The sequence below is a fragment of the Catharus ustulatus genome, chromosome 35, assembly GCF_009819885.2.
Source record: "Catharus ustulatus isolate bCatUst1 chromosome 35, bCatUst1.pri.v2, whole genome shotgun sequence".
Lineage (NCBI taxonomy): Eukaryota > Metazoa > Chordata > Aves > Passeriformes > Turdidae > Catharus > Catharus ustulatus.
The window spans coordinates 908247-917474 of NC_046255.1; the positions used below are offsets into that span (position 1 = coordinate 908247).

Sequence of the window (9228 nt, forward strand, 5' to 3'; positions counted from 1 at the left end):
ATTCCCTGGGGGTGTGAGGTGGGGTCGGGGAGGTTCCGCGGGGTTGTTGTGGGTCCCGTGGGGGTTCGGGGGGGCGATGTTGAGGCTCTATCAGGTTGTTTGGGGGGGGCTGGATGAGGGTCGGGGGTCCCAGGGGGCTGGGGGGGGATTGTCACAGCGTCAGAGCATTGGGGGGGGGTCCTGGGGGATTGTGAGGAGCTCCCGGGGGGGTCTCCAAGGAGAGGGGAAGTCCCGGGAGGGGTCTGTGGGGTGTCGGGGGGTCCCGGGGGGGGGGTCTGTCGGATCTGTGGGGAGGGGTCTATGGGGAGGGTTCTGTGGGGAGGGGTCCCCGGCCGGCGCTCACCTCTCACAGTCCCCGCCGCATCCCCGCCGCTGCCGCCGCCGTCACTGGGACACACCGGCGCGGCCCCGCCCCCTGCGGTAGGCTCCGCCCCTCCCGGTACCGACCACGCCCCTCCCGGTATCGGCTCCACCCCTCCCGGTACCGTTCCAACCCCTGCGGTATCGGCCACGCCCCTCCCCGTACTGACCACGCCCCTCTCGGTATCGGCCACGCCCCCTCTCGGTATCGCCAGCCCCCTGCGGTACTGACCACGCCCCTCTCGGTACGGGCCCCGCCCCCCTTTAACCCCTCAGGCTCTCCCACAAACCCCCCCGAGCCCCCCTCAAACCCGTCCCTGTCTCCGAAAGGCCCCAAAAGCCCCCCAGGTACCCCAAAGCCCCCTCACGCTGACCCCCAACAGCTCTCAGCACCCCCACATTCTCCCAGTTATCCCAGTGCTCTCCCAGTTACGCTCCAGACAGCACAGGGCCAGGAGGGGGCAGGTTTTGGGGTCTGTGGGGCAGCTTTTGGGGTTTTATGGGGCAGCAAACCCCGAGGAGCAGCTATAGGGGGGTTATGGTGACGGCAGGGACAGGGACACTTCAGAGGACAGAACAGGGACAAACGGCTGCCTCAGGCCAGGTGGCAGCTGGGGACAGGGCCAGGTGAGGGGACTGGGACAGACACGCTTGGTGGCACAGCGACAGGGCCAGGTGACAGGACTGGGACAGACACGGTTGGTGGCACAGCGACAGGGCCAGCTGGTGGCTTGGGACAGATGGGAGGACAGGGCCAGGTGGCAGCTTGGGGACAAGGCCAGGCCACGCTCCGCTGGCCATGTCGCCATGCGCTAACGAACCCCGTTAATCACCTGGCCAGCAGCTGCTTTCAGTCCAGGGCCACGCTCGGGTGACGGTGACAAAGGGACACCCACAGTGGTGGCAGGAGCTCTGCCACGATGGAGATCCCCGCGGTGGGATAGGGGTGGGGATAAGGGGAGGTGGGTGAGGGAAATGGGGGAGCCTCTGCCATTACGTGAGGGCTGAGGGGCGCCCTCACCAACATGGCGCCCTCAGCGTGAGGGGAGAGGAACGAGGGAAGGCCTCCACGAGCAGATCCCAGAGCCAGGGGGCTCACCCACAACTGGAGAGCCCCCCATTCAAGCCCCGGAGGGTCCCGAGGGAGGTTTTTTGGGGTTCTAAAGGAGTTTTGGGGTTCTGAGGGGCTCTCCCGCTCCCCTCAGTGCTTTCCCGCCCTTTTCCCTCACGCTCGGCCGCTAGGGGGCGCTCGCTTACTGCGCATGCGCCCCGCCCACATTCCCCACGTGCCCGCCTCTGATTGGCCGCGCCCTCGGCGAGGCTCCGCCCCCGTCACGTGCGGGTAGGGGGGCGTGGCCTACGGGAAGGGGCGTGGCCACAGGGGTCCTATAGAGACCTATAGTAACCTATAGAGACCCACAGCAACCTATAGCGCCCTATAGGGCCCTATAGAGACCATAGTAACCTATAGAGACCCATAGCAACCTATAGCACCCTATAGAGCCCTATAGAGACCTACAGCACCTCATAGAACCCAATAGAGACCTATAGCGGCCCATAGAGACCTATAGAGACCTATAGCAACCTATAGAAAACCATAGCACCCTATAGAGCCCTATAGTAACCTATAGAGATCCATAGCGCCCTACAGAGACCTATAGAGCCCTATAGAGCCCTATAGAGACCCATAGAGGCCTATAGAGACCCACAGCACCCTATAGAGACCCAGAGCACACCCTACTGAGACCCATACGGCCCTATAGAGACCTACAGCACCCTATAGAGACTTATAGCACCCTTTAGAGACCTATAGAACCCTATAGAGACCTACAGTACCTCATAGAACCCAATAGAGATCTATAGAGACCTATAGCACCCTATAGAGCCCCCCACCCCCCATTACCCACAATGCCCCAGGGTGATCCCTGCCCCCCCGCCGAGCGCCCCGATGATGACGTCATTAGCCACGCTGATGATGTCACTGGTCATGTTGACACCTGCCGTGATGTCACCGGACACGCCCATCCCGACATTGACATCACTGATGATGTCATCTGTCATGGTAGCCTTGCTGGTGATGTCATTGGCCACGCCCATTCCACTGATGACATCACTGGCCACGTCAGTTCCACCACTGGCCACCCTGGGCCTGTCAATGACATCACTGGACACGCCCATCTCACTGATGACGTCATAGGCCATGCTGTGCTGTCGATGACGTCAGTGGCCGCGCCAATGATGTCACCAGCCACGCCCACTTTGCTGATTACGTCATCGATGCCGCCAGCGCCATCATTGGCTGCGTCGCTGATGACGTCATCGCCCGCGCCAACGCACCAGGGACGCCATCGGCCACATTGGTGATGTCACCAGCCACATCCATGACGTCATTGGTCACATCCATGATGTCACTGGCCACACCCATGATGTCACTGGCCACATCTACGATGTCACTGGCCACATCCATGATGTCACTGGCCACACTGATGCCATTGATGACGTCACTGGAGGGTCCTTGGTTGGGCTACGTGGTGTTGTCCAGTGGGAGTGACCAGTGTCCGTGTCCAGTATCCGTGCAGTGTCCAGTGTCCTTGTCCAGTGTCCTTGTCCAGTGTCCGTGTCCAGTGTCCGTGTCCAGTGTCCATGTCCAGTGTCCGTGTCCAGTGTCCGTGTCCAGTGTCCAGTGTCCACGTCCAGTGTCCGTGTCCAGTGTCCAGTGTCCAGTGACCAGTGGCCATGTCCAGTGTCCGTGTCCAGTGGCCATGTCCAGTGTCCATGTCCAGTGTCCGTATCCAGTCCCGTGTCCATGTCCAGTGACCAGTAGCCATGTCCAGTGGTCATGTCCCAGCTCAGTCCCGTGTCCGTAGCCGCAGGTAGCCCCCACCACTGACCAGTGGCCATGTCCAGTGACCAGTGGCCATGTCCAGTGACCAGTGACCAGCAGCCATGTCCAGTGACCAGTAGCCATAACCAGTGGCTGTGTCCAGTGACCAGTGGCCATGTCCCAGCTCAGTCCCGTGTCCGTAGCCTCAGGTAGCCCCCAGTAGTGACCAGTGGCCATGTCCAGTCACCAGTGACCAGTAGCCATGTCCAGTGACCAGTAGCCATGACCAGTAGCCATGACCAGTGTCCAGTGGCCATGTCCTGATGTCCCAGCTCAGTCCCGTGTCTGCAGCCTCAGGTAGCCCCCACCACTGACCAGTGGCCATGTCCAGTGACCAGTGGCCATGTCCTGATGTCCAGCTCAGTCCCGTGTCCGCAGCCTCAGGTAGCCCCCACCACTGACCAGTGCCAGGGGCCCCTCCCAGCCCGGCCAGCACTGGGCAGTGCCCGGGGCGGCCACCACTGGCCCGGTCACCTCCGGCCACAAAGAGCCCCGCCCCAGCAGCGCTGCCAGCCCTGAGGGGACAACACGGGGACACTCAGGGGACAACATGGGGACAATCAGGGGACACTCAGGGAACAGGGGGGACACAGGGGACACTCAGGGGACACTCAGGGGACACTCAGGGAACAGGGGGACACTCAGGGGACACGGGGGAACACTCAGGGGACACTCAGGGGACACTCAGGGGATGGGGGACACTCAGGGGACACTCAGGGGACACTCAGGGGACATAGGGGACACTCAGGGGACACTCAGGGACACAGGGGACATGGGGTGACACTGGGGGACCTCAGGGGGAAGTGGAGGGGACATAGGGGGACACGGAGGACACTCAGGGGACACTCAGGGGACACGGGGGGGACACTCAGGGGACGGGGGACACTTAAGGGGACACTCAGGGGGACACTCAGGGGACACACAAAGGGGACAGGAGGGGACAGGGGGACACCTCAGGGGACATGGGTGACGCATGGGGTGACCCTCAGGGGACACAGGGGGACACGCAAGGACACAGGGGGACACAGGGGGACACTCAGGGGACAACATGGGGACACTCAGGGGACAGGGGGCAACACGGTGGGACACTCAGGGGACACTCAGAGGACGCTCAGGGGACACTCAGGGGACGGGGGGGACACTGGGGGGGTTTTGGGGGTATCCCAGAAATTTTGGGTGTCCCAAGGATTTTGGGGAGCCCCTTTTGGGGTCACTCCAGGGAGTTTTTGGGTGTCCCAGGGATTTTGGGGGTCCCTCCATGGGATTTTGGGTGTCCCAAGGATTTTGGGGTCCCCATTTTTGGGGTCACTCCAGGGGTTTTTTTGGGTGTCCCAAGAGATTTTGGGGGTCCCGAGGATTTTTTTGGGGTCACTCACCTGCCAGCAGCTGCGCCGTGGCCGGGGCCAGGAGGAGGCGCCCGCGGGGCCCCCAGCAGGAGCTGCCCGAGGAAAGAGGAGGAGGCCGAGGGGCCGAGAGCAGGCAGGGACGAGACCACGAGACCCGTGGACCCCCCTCAGGAGGGCTGGGGGGGAGAGACCTCGGTGAGACCCCCAAAAGTGACCCCAAAAGTGACCACGAGGCCCTGGACACCCCTGAGCAGGGCTGGGGGGGGAGAGACCCCTCGGTGAGACCCCCAAAACTGACCAGTGACCCCCAAAAGTGACCACGGAACCCAAAAAGTGACCACTGACCCCAAAATCCCCCTGAACCCCCACCCCCGACCCCCTGAACCCCACCAGGACCCCCAGAAACACCCCAGGACCACCCAGAACCCCCCCCAGAAAACCCCCAGGAGGACCCCCCATAGCCCCCCCCAGGACCCCCCATAGCCCCCCCAGGACACCCCAAAAGCCTCCAAAATCCCCCTGAAGCCCCCCAGGAACACCCCCAGGACCCCCCCAAGGACCCCCCAGGATCCCCCAGAACCCCCCAGGACCCCCCAGGACCCCCCTCAGAAACACCCCAAAATCCCCCTAGGACCCCTCAGGATTCCCTTGAACCTCCCCAGGACCCCCCCCAGGACCACCCAGAATCCCCCAGGACCCACCCAGGACCCCCCAGGACCCCCCAGAACCCCCCCAGGACCCCCCAGACCCCCCATAACCCCCCTCAGAGCACCCCAAAATCCCCCCTAGGACCCCTCAGGATTCCCTTGAACCCCCCCAGAACCCCACCCAGAACCCCCCCAGGACCCCCCCAGGACCCCCCCAGGACCCCCCACTCACGGCTGAGCCCGAGGCTGCTGCACTCCCAGCCCTGGGAGCGATTTTGGGGGGCGCAGTCGTACCAGAGGTTGAGTCCCTGAGAATCTGGCAGCACCCACCAGCCCTGGGGGGGCAAGGGAGGGGTGTGGGACCCCCAAAATATCCATGGGATCCCCCCCAAAAATATCCATGGGACCCCCCAAAATATCCATGGACCCCCAAAATATCCATGGGACCACCCAAATATCCATGGGAACCCCAAAATATCCATGGGAACCCCAAAATACCCATGGGACACCCAAATATCCATGGAACCCCAAATATCCATGGGAACCCCAAATACCCATGGGACCACCCAAATATCCATGGGAACCCCAAAATATCCATGGGAACACCAAAATATCCCCTGGGATTCCCAAAATATCCATGGGACCCCCCCAAAATAACCCTGGGACCACCCAAAATATCCATGGGACCCCCCAAAATATCCATGGGAACACCAAAATATCCCCTGGGATTCCCAAAATATCCATGGGACCCCCCCAAAATAACCCTGGGACCACCCAAAATATCCATGGGACTCCCAAAAACATCCATGGGACCCCCCCAAAATATCCCTGGGAGCCCCAAAATATCCATGGGATCCCCCAAAATATCCATGGGACCACCCAAAATATCCATGGGACCCCCAAAATATCCATGGGACCCCCAAAAATATCCATGGGACCACCCAAAATATTCCTGGCACCCCCCAGAATATCCATGGGATCCCCAAAATAACCCCTGGGACCCCCCTGAACCCCCCAAAATATCCCTGAGACCCCCCAGAATAACCCTGGGACCCCCCCAAAATATCCCAGGGACCCCCTGGACCCCCAAATATCCTCTGGGACCCCCCAAAACCCCCCCGGGACCCCCTCCCCAGATGCTCAGGGGTCACATTTTGGGATGGGGGTCCCATATTGGGGTCTGGGGGTCCCACCCGGGGTTTTTTGGGGTCCCACCCGGGATTTTTTGGGGTCCCACCCTGGATTTTTTGGGGTCCCACCTTATCCAGGGTGGCGATGAAGAAGAGGAGGAGCACGAGGAGATGAAGGGCGGTGACGGCGGCCGGGAGGAAATTCATGGTGGGGCTGGGGGGGGGGTCCGGGGAGGGGTCAGGGGGGTGCAGACCCCCCAAAACGCCCCGAAATTCCCCCAGAGACCTTTCTGAACCCACTTAGAGCCCCCAAAACCCCGCAAAACTCCCCCAAAACTGCTTAAAACTCCACAAAAAAATCCTCCTGGAGCCCTTTAGAGTCCCTCAAACCCCCAAAACTCCCCAAATCCCCCCAAAATCTTCCCCAAAAATCCTTCTGAGCCCCCCCAGACTCCCCAAAACTCCCCAAATCCCCCCAAAAATCCTCCCCAAAAATCCTTCTGAAGCCCTTAGACCCCCCCAGGCATCCCCAAAACTCCTCCAAGCCCCCCAAAATCCTCCCATAGAGACCCCAGACCCCTCCAGACCCCCCAAAACTCCTCCAACCCCCCCAAAATCTCCCCATAGAGACCCCCCCAGACCCCCCCAAAACTCCTCCAACCCCCCAAAATCCTCCCATAGAGACCCCAGACCCCCCCAAAACTCCTCCAACCCCCCCAAAATCTTCCTCAAAAATCCTCCTGAACCCCCTTAGAGCCCCCCAGACCCCCCAAAACTCCCCCAACCCCCCAAAAATCCCCTCATAGACCCTCCTGAACCCCCTTAGAGCCCCTCAAACCCCCCAAAACTCAAAAAATCCCCCCAAAATCTTCCTCAAAAATCCTCCTGAGGCCCCTTAGACCCCCCAGCCCCCCCAAAATCCCCCCACAGAGACCCCCAGACCCCCCCCAAAACTCCCCAAACCCCCCCAAACTCCCCCCCAGACCCTCCCGAGCCTCCTTAGAGCCCCCAGCCCCCCCTAAAACCCGCCCAAAATCCCCCCATAGAGACCCCAGACCCCCCAAAACTCCCCCAAACCCCCCCCATAGAGACCCCAGACCCCCAAACTCCTCCCAAAATTCCCCCAACCCCCCCTGCCCCTCCTCAGACCCCTCCCCAAACCCGCGCTCGGGGGTCCCGCGGCTCCGGCAGCTCCGCTCGCTCCGCTGGGCAGTGGGCGGGGCCTCGCCAGCTCCGACCACGCCCACAAGGGACCGCACCCATCCAGTGACCACGCCCACGAGCGGTCACACCCATTACAGGCCACGCCCACCAAATTCTGGCCGCTGATTGGCTGAAAACTTTGGCAGCATCTGATTGGTTCGGGGTTTTTTTGGGTCCCCCCCGTCCCAGCCGCGCTGCGCTCTGATTGGTCGAGAAAAAAAGGGCGGGGTTTAGGCGTAAAATCCCGGCCTCTGATTGGCTGTCGGCGCTGGCGCCGCACCCTGTTTGTGATTGGCTGTGAGCCCGAGCCCCGCCCGGCCTCTGATTGGCTGATTCAGCTGGAGGCGGGGAAAGTTTGAAGCACGTGACTATAAGTAAGCCCCGCCCTTTTTTCCAATGTCACGTGGTTACTGTGAGGCCCCGCCCCTGGCGACGGCTCCATGGCAACGGCGGGGGGAGTCACGTGACCAGGGTCAGCGCCAGGAGGGGAAATTTGGGGGTCCCGGGGGGGAAAAAATTGGGGGGGTGGGAGATTTTGGGGGTTGGGACCCCGTTTTGGTGGCTGGGACCCCGTTTTGGGGGTGTTTGGAGAGGAATTCCAAGGGAAAAAAGCTTTTTTTTGGTGGGGTGGGGGGGTTAGGGGTGGACTTGGGGGGCTGGGGGTGACTGGGGGGGATTTGGGGGGGCTGGGATGGAATTTGGGGGCAATTTTGGGGGCAGGGATGGAATTTGGGGGGATTTGGGGTCAGTTTGGGATCCTCGTGGGGGGATTTGGGGGGGCCTGGGATGGAATTTGCAGAGATTTGGGGGGTCTGGGATGGAATTTGGGGGGATTTAGGGGGTCTGGGATGGAATTTGGGGGGATTTGGGGGTCTGGGATGGAATTTGGGTGGGGGTTGAGGGTCTGGGATAGAATTTGGGGGGGATTTAGGGGGTCTGGGATAGAATTTGGGGGGATTTAAGGGGTCTGGGGTGGAATTTGGGGATCTGGGGTGGAATTTGGGGGGATTTGGAGGGGCTGGGATGGAATTTGGGGGAAGTTTGGGGGGGCTGGGATGGAATTTAGGGGGATTTGGGGTCAGTTTTGGGATCCTTGTGGGGGGATCCTTTGGGGGGGGATTTGGGGGTTTGGGATGGAATTTGGGGGGATTTGGGGGGTCTGGGATGGAATTTGGGGGTAATTCTGGGGGGATTTTGGGGGGGAGGGGTCACCTGCCGGTTTGTGGGGGAGGGGGAGGGGCGGGGTTGCCCCTTGGTTGCCACCAACAAATCCTCACCAGCCCCGGCAGGAGCCGGGAGGTCCCCGCGGCCATGGGGGGGGTCCCGCACCCTTGGGTGGGGCTGGGGGGGGGTCCCGGACCCATCGAGGGGGGTCCCGGTGTCCCCCCCCACCCCCCACAGATGGACCCGGCCCAGCTCAGGGTGGAGGTGCTGGAGGGGGAACTGCAGAGGGTGAGACCCCCGGGACGTGGGGAGGGGTCTCAGATCTATGGGTGGGGGTCCCAGACCCATGGGTGAGGGTCCCAAAACATGGGTGGGGGTCTCAGATCCATGGGTGAGGGTCTCAGGGTTAAGGGTGGGGGTCCCAGACCCATGGGTGAGGGTCCCAGATCCATGGGAGAGGGTCTCAGATCTATGAGTGGGGGTCCCAGAACATG

At 61.7% G+C, this 9228-nt stretch overlaps 1 long non-coding RNA gene across 1 annotated transcript; it reads right to left on the minus strand.

The window, feature by feature from the left end:
* Window positions 1-4814: 4814 nt before the first annotated feature.
* LOC117009690 lies at window positions 4815-7654 on the minus strand. Its single transcript, XR_004420516.1, has 4 exons — window positions 7529-7654; window positions 6497-6581; window positions 5470-5572; window positions 4815-4846 (listed from the first exon to the last, which is right to left on the minus strand). It is a non-coding gene; the product is annotated as an uncharacterized LOC117009690 (long non-coding RNA).
* Window positions 7655-9228: the final 1574 nt, after the last annotated feature.